The sequence below is a fragment of the Oncorhynchus gorbuscha genome, unplaced genomic scaffold, assembly GCF_021184085.1.
Source record: "Oncorhynchus gorbuscha isolate QuinsamMale2020 ecotype Even-year unplaced genomic scaffold, OgorEven_v1.0 Un_scaffold_2177, whole genome shotgun sequence".
Lineage (NCBI taxonomy): Eukaryota > Metazoa > Chordata > Actinopteri > Salmoniformes > Salmonidae > Oncorhynchus > Oncorhynchus gorbuscha.
The window spans coordinates 62031-74407 of NW_025746752.1; positions in this window are offsets into that span (position 1 = coordinate 62031).

Sequence of the window (12377 nt, forward strand, 5' to 3'; positions counted from 1 at the left end):
CATGAAGTACTTATTTCATTGACTTCATTCATCCATGTAATTAGTGGTGCAAATCTCCGCTCACACGCGTGTTCTCTGTACCAACTTCATTGCTAACACATCAACAGGGCCATTTTCGAAAAAATAACGCAGTGGCTGGAGAAGTGGTGAGATGTTTTCATACACTGTTATTGTTGGATGTAAGGTTAAATGTGGAGGGACTGAGAGACCCTTTACGAAGCCATACAAGGAAGGTAGGTCTCTCGTGACAGATTGTTATGTTAACATAAAAGGAGTAGCTGGCCAGTGTGTAACAGTATCATTTTAAACCGTCCCCTCGCCCATACCCGGGCGCGAACCAGGGACCTTCTGCACACATCGACAACAGTCACCCACGAAGCATCGTTACCCATCGCTCCACAAAAGCCACGGCACTTGCAGAGCAAGGGGAACTACTACTTCAAGGTCTCAGAGCAAGTGACGTAACCGATTTAAACGCTATTTAGCGCACACCGCTAACTAAGCTAGCCGTTTCACGTGCACAGGAGATTTGGTTCTTGGTTCTGAGATTAGGCCTTCCAGGACTTCAGGAGGAAAGAGCATTTGAGCGATTTTTCCCTGGAATGTTGAGAATACATTCTGGAAGCCATGAAACCTGTCAATCAACATGGTCAAGAAGAGTAGAGTGCATTTAAACTAGGCTGTCCAACCAGCATACAGCCTGAGAAGAGTAGAGTGCATTTAAACTAGGCTGTCCAACCAGCATACAGCCTGAGAAGAGTAGAGAGCATTTAAACTAGGCTGTCCAACCAGCATACAGCCTGAGAAGAGTAGAGAGCATTTAAACTAGGCTGTCCAACCAGCATACAGCCTGAGAAGAGTAGAGAGCATTTAAACTAGGCTGACCAACCAGCATACAGCCTGAGAAGAGTAGAGAGCATTTAAACTAGGCTGTCCAACCAGCATACAGCCTGAGAAGAGTAGAGTGCATTTAAACTAGGCTGTCCAACCAGCATACAGCCTGAGAAGAGTAGAGTGCATTTAAACTAGGCTGTCCAACCAGCATACAGCCTTTGAGAAGAGCCTAGAGAGCATTTAAACTAGGCTGACCAACCAGCATACAGCCTGAGAAAGGAGACATTTAAACTAGGCTGTCCAACCAGCATACAGCCTGAGAAGAGTAGAAGCATTTAAACTAGGCTGACCAACCAGCATACAGCCTGAGCATTTAAACTAGGCTGTCCAACCAGCATACAGCCTGAGAAGAGTAGAGTGCATTTAAACTAGGCTGTCCAACCAGCATACAGCCTGAGAAGAGTAGAGTGCATTTAAACTAGGCTGTCCAACCAGCATACAGCCTGAGAAGAGTAGAGAGCATTTAAACTAGGCTGTCCAACCAGCATACAGCCTGAGAAGAGTAGAGAGCATTTAAACTAGGCCTGCATACAGCCTGAAGAGTAGAGAGCATTTAAACTAGGCTGTCCAACCAGCATACAGCCTGAGAAGAGTAGAGAGCATTTAAACTAGGCTGTCCAACCAGCATACAGCCTGAGAAGAGTAGAGTGCATTTAAACTAGGCTGTCCAACCAGCATACAGCCTGAGGGCAAAACAATCAAAACCAGAATCCAGAAGTGTCAGGTGTCAGGGAGTAACACAAAACAAAGTTCTTCTTGAATTCTGATATGGTTTTAAACTTTTATATACTCACAGATTGGAACCACTACTTCTGAAACTCTAACCCCACATCCCCAGTCAATCTCCTGGGAGCTAAAGGTGCCTTCTATATTTGTTTTATTAAACTAGGCAAGTCAGTTAAGAACAAATTCTTATTTACAATGACAACCTACCCCATGCAACTCTGGGTCAATTGTGCACCGCCCTATGGGACACCCAATCATGGCCAGATGTGATACAGCCTGGATACAAACCAGGGACTGTAGTGACACCTCTTCCACTGAGATGTAGTACCTTAGACCTCTGCGCCACTCGGGAGCTATACCAAGTCTGGCAACCATGAAGCATCATTTTGACAAGCAGTGCACGACATCTGGGCCCTGGTTAAACATAAGCTGGCTGAGACATCTGCCTGCCTGAGACATAAGCCACAGAGTGTGGCACATGCCACCCCCATCCACTGACTCAAGCTGAAGGAAAATGAGCATGTTATTTATTCATGGTAGAGTAGATACACTGACAGTTGGCACAGTCAGACAGACAAGTGAATCACTTACTCACTAGAAGTGTCTCCGATATGTGACAAATCATTGCTGTGTCGCCTCAGGACAGTGTTCTCAGAATCACTAGTGCTTCAACTGTACCTGTCACCTAGACTGTTATTAGAATCCTGTCTACGGAGGGATTGAGGGAGGAAGAGAAGGGAAAAGACTATTAGACTGTTATCCTGTCTATGGACAACCACCTAAAAGAAAGCGATTCCCAAACCTTGCGTAACAAAGCCATCACCTAAAGAGAGATGAACCTGGAGAAGAGTCCCCTAGGCAATCTGGTCCTGGGGCTCTGTTCACAAACATAAACACACCCCACAGAGCCCCAGGAGAGCAACACAATTAGAGCCAACCAAATGAGAAAAAAAGAAGATAATTACTTGACACATTGGAAAGAATTAATTAAAAAAACAGAGCAAACTGGAATGCTAGTTGGCCCTAAACAGAGTGTACACAGTGGCAGAATACCTGACCACTGTGACTGATCCAAAATTAAGGAAAGATTTGGCAATGTACAGACTCAGTGAGCATAGCCTTGCTATTGAGAAATGCCGCCATGGCAGACCTGGCTCTCAAGAGAAGACAGGATATGTGCACACTGCCCACAAAATGAGGTGGAAACTGAGCTGCACTTCCTAACCTCCTGCTAAATGTATGACCATATTAGAGACACATATTTACCTCAGATTACACAGATCCACAAAGAACTTGAAGTCAAACCCAATTTTAATAAACTTGTAACGTCGTTCTTCGTTTGCCGAAAGAGAGTCGGACCGAAATGCAGCGTGGTGGTTACTCATGTCTTTAATGAAGAAAAACGGAACGATACATGAAATAACTGATAAATACAAAAACAACAAACGGAACGTGAAACCTATTACAGCCTATCTGGTGAACACTACACAGAGACAGGAACAATCACCCACGAAATACACAGCGAAACCCAGGCTACCTAAATACGGTTCCCAATCAGAGACAACGAGAATCACCTGACTCTGATTGAGAACCGCCTCAGGCAGCCAAGCCTATGCAACACACCTACTCAGCCGTAATCCCAATAATTACAAAAAACCCAATACGAACCACAACATATAAACCCATGTCACAACCTGGCCTGACCAAACATATAACGAAAAGACAAAATACAATGACCAAGGCGTGACAGAACCCCCCCCCCCCCTAAGGTGCGGATTCCCGGACGCACCTCAAAACCATAGGGAGGGTCAGGGTGGGCGTCTGTCCATGGTGGCGGTTCCGGCTCGGGACGTGGACCCCACTCCATTAATGTCCTAGTTCCCCTTCCCCTTCGCATCCTGGGATAATCCACCCTCGCCGCCGACAATGGCCTAATAGCCCTCACCCAGAACCCCACAGAACTGAGGAGCAGCTCGTGACTGAGGGACAGCTCGGTACTGAGGGGCAGCTCGGGACTGAGGGGAAGCTCGGGACTGAGGGGCAGCTCGAGACTGAGGGGCAGCTCGAGACTGAGGGGAAGCTCGAGACTGAGGGGCAGCCCGGAACTGAGGGGCAGCCCGGAACTGAGGGGAAGCCCAGTACTGAGAGGAAGCCCAGTACTGAGAGGAAGCCCAGTACTGAGATGAAGCTCAGGTAGGTAGTAGGCTCCGGTAGATCCTGGCTGGCTGGCAGATCTGGAAGATTCTGGTTGACTAGCAGATCTGGAAAAGACTGGTTGACTGGCAGATCTGGAAGAGACTGGTTGACTGGCAGATCTGGAAGAGACTGGTTGACTGGCAGATCTAGAAGAGACTGGTTGACTGGCAGATCTAGAAGATCATGGCTGACTGGCGGATCTAGCTGCTCTATGCAGACTGGCAGCTCTTTGCAGACTGACAGCTCTTTGCAGACTGACAGCTCCTTGCAGACTGGCAGCTCTTTGCAGACTGGCAGCTCTTTGCAGACTGACAGCTCTTTGCAGACTGACAGCTCTGGCTGCTTCGAACAGACTGACAGCTCTGACTGCTTCATACAGACTGACAGCTCTGGCTGCTTTATGCTGACTGACAGCTCTGACTGCTCCATGCAGGCTGACAGCACCCTGCAGACTGGCAGCTCCTTGCAGACTGACAGCTCCTTGCAGACTGACAGCTCCTTGCAGACTGACAGCTCTGGCTGCTTCATGCAGACTTTTTAAATTTTATTTTTTATTTCACCTTTATTTAACCAGGTAGGCTAGTTGAGAACAAGTTCTCATTTGCAACTGCAACCTGGCCAAGATAAAGCATAGCAGTGTGAACAGACAACACAGAGTTACACATGGAATAAACAATTAACAAGTCAATAACACAGTAGAAAAAAATGGGCAGTCTATATATAATGTGTGCAAAAGGCATGAGGAGGTAGGCGAATAATACAATTTTGCAGATTAACACTGGAGTGATAAATGATCAGATGGTCATGTACAGGTAGAGATATTGGTGTGCAAAAGAGCAGAAAAGTAAATAAATAAAAACAGTATAAAAACAGTATGGGAATGAGGTAGGTGAAAATGGGTGGGCTATTTTCCTATAGACTATGTACAGCTGCAGCGATCGGTTAGCTGCTCGGATAGCTGATGTTTGAAGTTGGTGAGGGAGATAAAAGTCTCCAACTTCAGCGATTTTTGCAATTCGTTCCAGTCACAGGCAGCAGAGTACTGGAACGAAAGGCGGCCAAATGAGGTGTTGGCTTTAGGGATGATCAGTGAGATACACCTGCTGGAGCGCGTGCTACGGATGGGTGTTGCCATCGTGACCAGTGAACTGAGATAAGGCGGAGCTTTACCTAGCATGGACTTGTAGATGACCTGGAGCCAGTGGGTCTGGCGACGAATATGTAGTGAGGGCCAGCCGACTAGAGCATTCAAGTCGCAGTGGTGGGTGGTATAAGGTGCTTTAGTGACAAAACGGATGGCACTGTGATAGACTGCATCCAGTTTGCTGAGTAGAGTGTTGGAAGCCATTTTGTAGATGACATCGCCGAAGTCGAGGATCGGTAGGATAGTCAGTTTTACTAGGGTAAGCTTGGCAGCGTGAGTGAAGGAGGCTTTGTTGCGGAATAGAAAGCCGACTCTTAATTTGATTTTCGATTGGAGATGTTTGATGTGAGTCTGGAAGGAGAGTTTGCAGTCTAGCCAGACACCTAGGTACTTATAGATGTCCACATATTCAAGGTCGGAACCATCCAGGGTGGTGATGCTAGTCGGGCATGCGGGTGCAGGCAGCGATCGGTTGAAAAGCATGCATTTGGTTTTACTCGCGTTTAAGAGCAGTTGGAGGCCACGGAAGGAGTGCTGTATGGCATTTAAGCTCGTTTGGAGGTTGGATAGCACAGTGTCCAATGACAGGCCGAAAGTATATAGAATGGTGTCGTCTGCGTAGAGGTGGATCAGGGAATCGCCCGCAGCAAGAGCAACATCATTGATATATACAGAGAAAAGAGTCGGCCCGAGAATTGAACCCTGTGGCACCCCCATAGAGACTGCCAGAGGACCGGAAAGCATGCCCTCCGATTTGACACACTGAACTCTGTCTGCAAAGTAATTGGTGAACCAGGCAAGGCAGTCATCCGAAAAACCGAGGCTGTTGAGTCTGCCGATAAGAATATGGTGATTGACAGAGTCGAAAGCCTTGGCGAGGTCGATGAAGACGGCTGCACAGTACTGTCTTTTATCGATGGCGGTTATGATATCGTTTAGTACCTTGAGTGTGGCTGAGGTGCACCTGTGAGCGGCTCGGAAACCAGATTGCACAGCGGAGAAGGTACGGTGGGATTCGAGATGGTCAGTGACCTGTTTGTTGACTTGGCTTTCGAAGACCTTAGATAGGCAGGGCAGGATGGATATAGGTCTGTAACAGTTTGGGTCCAGGGTGTCTCCCCCTTTGAAGAGGGGGATGACTGTGGCAGCTTTCCAATCCTTGGGGATCTCAGACGATATGAAAGAGAGGTTGAACAGGCTGGTAATAGGGGTTGCGACAATGGCGGCAGATAGTTTCAGAAATAGCGGGTCCAGATTGTCAAGCCCAGCTGATTTGTACGGGTCCAGGTTTTGCAGCTCTTTCAGAACATCTGCTATCTGGATTTGGGTAAAGGAGAACCTGGAGAGGCTTGGGTGAGGAGCTACGGGGGGGGGGCGGAGCTGTTGGCCGAGGTTGGAGTAGCCAGCTGTTGAGAAGTGCTTATTGAAGTTTTCGATAATCATGGATTTATCGGTGGAGACCGTGTTTCCTAGCCTCAGTGCAGTGGGCAGCTGGGAGGAGGTGCTCTTGTTCTCCATGGACTTCACAGTGTCCCAGAACTTTTTGGAGTTGGAGCTACAGGATGCAAACTTCTGCCTGAAGAAGCTGGCCTTAGCTTTCCTGACTGACTGCGTGTATTGGTTCCTAACTTCCCTGAACAGTTGAATATCACGGGGGCTATTCGATGCTATTGCAGTCCGCCACAGGATGTTTTTGTGCTGGTCGAGGGCAGTCAGGTCTGGAGTGAACCAAGGGCTGTATCTGTTCTTGGTTCTGCATTTTTTGAACGGAGCATGCTTATCTAAAATGGTGAGGAAGTTACTTTTAAAGAATGACCATGCATACTCAACTGACTGATGAGGTCAATGTCCTTCCAGGATACCCGGGCCAGGTCGATTAGAAAGGCCTGCTCACAGAAGTGTTTTAGGGAGCGTTTGAGAGTGATGAGGGGTGGTCGTTTGACTGCGGCTCCGTGGCGGATACAGGCGATGAGGCAATGATCGCTGAGATCCTGGTTGAAGACAGCAGAGGTATATTTGGAGGGCCAGTTGGTCAGGATGACGTCTATGAGGGTGCCCTTGTTTACAGAGTTAAGGTTGTACCTGGTGGGTTCCTTGATGATTTGAGTGAGATTGAGGGCATCTAGCTTAGATTGTAGGACTGCCGGGGTGTTAAGCATATCCCAGTTTAGGTCACCTAACAGAACAAACTCTGAAGCTAGATGGGGGGCGATCAATTCACAAATGGTGTCCAGGGCACAGCTGGAAGCTGAGGGGGGTCGGTAGCAGGCGGCAACAGTGAGAGACTTGTTTCTGGAGAGAGTAATTTTCAAAATTAGTAGTTCAAACTGTTTGGGTATGGACCTGGAAAGTATGACATTACTTTGCAGGCTATCTCTGCAGTAGACTGCGACTCCGCCCCCTTTGGCAGTTCTATCTTGACGGAAGATGTTATATTTGGGTATGGAAATCTCTGAATTTTTGGTGGCCTTCCTGAGCCAGGATTCAGACACTGCAAGGACATCAGGGTTAGCAGAGTGTGCTAAAGCAGTGAGTAAAACAAACTTAGGGAGGAGGCTTCTGATGTTGACATGCAGAAAACCAAGACTTTTTCGATCACAGAAGTCAACAAATGAGGGTGCCTGGGGACATGCGGGGCCTGGGTTTACCTCCACATCACCCGCGGAACAGAGAAGGAGTAGTATGAGGGTGCGGCTAAAGGCTATCAAAACTGGTCGCCTAGAGCGTTGGGGGCATAGGATAAGAGGAGCAGGTTTCTGGGCATGGTAGAATATATTCAGGGCATAATGCGCAGACAGGGGTATGGTGGGGTGCGGGTACAGCGGAGGTAAGCCCAGGCACTGGGTGATGATGAGAGAGGTTGTATCTCTGGACATGCTGGTTGTAATGGGTGATGTCACCGCATGTGTGGGGGTGGGACAAGGGAGGTAACAGGGGTATGCAGAGTGGATCTAGGGGCTCCATTGTGAACAACCTGAACAACAGTATACAAGGCATATTGACATTTGAGAGAGACATACAGCGAGGCATACAGTAATCACAGGTGTTGAATTGGGAAAGCTAGCTAAAAACAGTGGCTGCTCCATGCAGGCTGACAGCACCCTGCAGACTGGCAGCTCCTTGCAGACTGACAGCTCCTTGCAGACTGACAGCTCCTTGCAGACTGACAGCTCTTTGCAGACTGACAGCTCTGGCTGCTTCATGCAGACTGACAGCTCTGACTGCTCCATGCAGGCTGACAGCACCCTGCAGACTAGCAGCTCAGGCTGCTCCGAACAGGCAGGAGGCTCCGACAGCGCTGTAGAGGAGGAAGGCTCTGATAGCGCTGAACAGGCGGGACACTCCGACAGCGCAGGAGGGAAGGAAGGCTCTGATAGCGCTGAACAAACAGGAGACTCCGCTAGCGCAGGAGAGGAGAAAGGCTCCGACAGCGCTGGAGAGGTTGGAGACTCCGACAGCACAGGAGAAGCGAGGCGCACTGTAGGTCTGATGCGTGGTGCTGGCACTGGTGATACTGGAGTGAGGACACGCACAGGAAGCCTGGTGCGGGGAGCTGCTACCGGAGGACTGGTGTGTGGAGGTGGCTCTGGATAGACCGGACCGTGCAGGTGCACTGGAGCTCTTGAGCACCGAGCCTGCCCAAGCTTACCTGGCTCGATGCCCACTCTAGCCCGGCCAATACGAAGAGCTGGTATGAACCGCACCGGGCTATGCACCCACACTGGAAACACCGTGCGCTCCATAGCATAACACGGTGTCTGCCCGGTCTCTCTAGCCCACCAGTAAGCACAGGGAGTTTGCGCAGGTCTCCTACCTGGCATAGACATACTCCCATTAAGCCCCCCCCCAATAATTTTTTTGGGCTGCTTTTCGGGCTTCCATCCTCTTCCTTGGGACGGCGATATTCTCCCGGCTGCGCCCAGGGTCCTTTTCCGTCTAATATCATCTCCCAAGACCAGAAGTCCTTATATTGCTGCTCCTCACAATTAACAGGGAGAGTAGGCTCAGGTCTGACTCCTGACTCTGCTACTGTCTCCCTGAGCCCTCCTCCAATAAATATTTGGGGGTGACTTTCGGTTTTCGCTCTGCGACGCCGTGTCTTTCTTTTCGACTCCATTCGCCTATAGCCCTCTTCGCACTGCTCCAGCGAATCCCAGGCGGGTTCCGACATTCTCTCTGGGTCGGCCGCCCACCTGTCTATTTCTTCCCACGTCGTATACTCCAAGCCTCTGCTGTCCATAACGTCCTCTCTTCGCTGCTGCCTGTTAACACGCTGCTCGGTCCGAGTGTGGTGGGTGATTCTGTAACGTCGTTCTTCGTTTGTCGAAAGAGAGTCGGACCGAAATGCAGAGTGGTGGTTACTCATGTCTTTAATGAAGAAAAACGGAAAGATACATGAAATAACTGATAAATACAAAAACAACAAACGGAATGTGAAACCTATTACAGCCTATCTGGTGAACACTACACAGAGACAGGAACAATCACCCACATAATACACAGCGAAAACCAGGCTACCTAAATACGGTTCCCAATCAGAGACAACGAGAATCACCTGACTCTGATTGAGAACCACCTCAGGCAGCCAAGCCTATGCAACACCCCTACTCAGCCGTAATCCCAATAATTACAAAAACCCCAATACGAACCACAACATATAAACCCATGTCACACCCTGGCCTGACCAAACATATAACGAAAACACAAAATACAATGACCAAGGCGTGACAAAACTCTGATATCTACTGGGTGAAATACCACATTGTGCCATCACAGCAGCAACAATTGTGACCTGTTGCCACAAGAAAAGGGCAACCAGTGAAGAACAAACACCATAGTAAATAAACAACAAAAAAATCAATTTTACTTTTTCAGGACCCTGTCTTTCAAAGATAATTCGCAAAAATCCAAATAACTTCACAGAACTTCATTGTAAATCAGCCAGGTGGTACTGTCAGTTGGGTATTGTAGTCCTGCTCACAGTTATTTTCCAGAACTACAAACATGGCTGTTGGATTTGTGAATTGAGACTTTTTAATCACTGCCTTTTAGACACAGTGAATTTTTTGCTACTCTATATTTTTGTATATTGTACAATGTAAACAATTTATAAATATGAACTTTGGTGCCAAACATCTGTCAACTGTGCCCTTCTACATTCACTAGGAAGCTTGGTTGATCACTCCATTGTAAAGACACTACCATTCAGTTAGCCTCACTAAATCACTAGGAAGCTTGGTTGATTACTCCATTGTAAAGAAACTAACATTCAGTTAGCCTCACTAAATCACTAGGAAGCTTGGTTGATTACTCCATTGTAAAGACACTACCATTCAGTTAGCCTCACTAAATCACTAGGAAGCTTGGTTGATCACTCCATTGTAAAGACACTACCATTCAGTTAGCCTCACTAAATCACTAGGAAGCTTGGTTGATTACTCCATTGTAAAGACACTACCATTCAGTTAGCTTCTTGCTCTTTCCCTACAGTCACCATGTATTCATACTGTATTTGATGCTGAGGCCGACTTCAGTCTTCTTACATAAACTCAGCAAAAAAAGAAATGTCCCTTTTTCAGGAGCCTGTCTTTCAAAGATAATTGGTAAAAATCCAAATAACTTCACAGATCTTCATTGTAAAGGGTTTAAACACTTTCCCATACTTGTTCAATGAACCATAAACAATGAATGAACATGCACCTGTGGAACGGTCGTTAAGACACTAACAGCTTACAGATGGTACGCAATTAAGGTCACAGTTATAAAAACTTAGGACACTAAAGAGGCCTTTCTACTGACTCTGAAAAACACTGCAAGATGTTTTTCTTCTGCAAGGAGGCATGAGGACTGCAGATGTAGCAAGGGCAATAAATTGCAATGTTAGTACTGTGAGGGCAATAAATTGCAATGTCCGTACTGTGAGATGCCTAAGACAGCACTACAGGGAGAGAGGACAGGTCAGGTCAGCTTATCGTCCTCACAGTGGCAGACCACATGTAACAACAACTGCACAGGATCGGTACATCCAAACATCACACCTGCAGGACATGTACAGGATAGCAACAACAACTGTCTGAGTTACACCAGGAACACACAATCCCTCCATCAGTGCTCACACTTTCCGCAATAGGCTGAGATTGGCTGGACTGGGGGCTTGTAGGCCTATTGTAAGGCAGGTCCTCACCAGACATCACCGACAACAATGTCGCCTATGGGCACAAACCCACCATCGCTGGACCAGACAGGACTGGCAAAAAGTGCTCTTCACTGACGAGTCGCGGTTTTGTCTCACCAGGGGTGATGGTCGGATTTATTGTCGATGGAATGAGCGTTACACCGAGGCCTGTACTCTGGAGTAGGATCGATTTGGAGGTGGAGGGTCCATCATGGTCTGGGACGGTGTGTCACAGCATCATCGGACTGAGCTTGTTGTCATTGCAGGCAATCTCAATGCTGTGCGTTACAGGCAAGACATCATTCTCCCTCATGCTCATCCTGACATGACCCTCCAGCATGACAATGCCACCAGCGATACTGCAAGACAGGAATGTCAGTGTTCTGCCATGGCCAGCTAAAAGCCCATCCACATCTGTGACCTGTTGGATCGGAGGGTGAGGGCTAGGGCCATGCCCCCCAAAAATGTCTGGGAACTTGCAAGTGCCTTGGTGGAAGAGTGGGGTAACATCTCATAGCAAGAACTGGCAAATCCAGTTCTTGCTGCAGTCCATGAGAAGGAGATGCATTGCAGTACTTAATGCAGCTGGTGGCCACACCAGATACTGACTGTTACTTTTGATTTCAAATCCCCCCTCTTTGTTCAGGGACACATTATTCAATTTCTGTTAGTCACATGTCTGTGGAACTTGTTCAGTTTATGTCTCAGTTGTTGAATCTTGTTATGTTCATACAAATATTTACACACATTAAGTTTGCTGAAAATAAACTCAGTTGACAGTGAGTGTTTATTATCTATTTCACTTGCTTTGGCAATGTTAACATATGTTTCCCATGCAAATAGACCCATTAAATTAAAATTTGAGAGAGAGAGAGAGAGAGACATATTTGCCTAATTGGTATGATTATAAAACAGCTAAGGGCAAAAATCAATCAGCCAATATAAAACGTGGAATGCGAATAAATTGCCTTCAATATTATAACTAACACACATCCCTATGCTTTCACTGACTAACTGAGTCTCATTCCTAGAACATCTCAGCCACTCCATTAGTTACACAGGGTGTGTGTTGATGGGCATAAATCAATGATTGGTTCGACACGAAAGACCATCACAACAAAATCTGAGGAGAGCCTGCAGAACTAATGAAGGGTGAGAAATGTATCTATATTTAGCCAGCGTCTCTAACATGCAAGAGGCACTTTAAGAAATTGCAGAAAGTGTGCATGTGTGTGTGTGTGT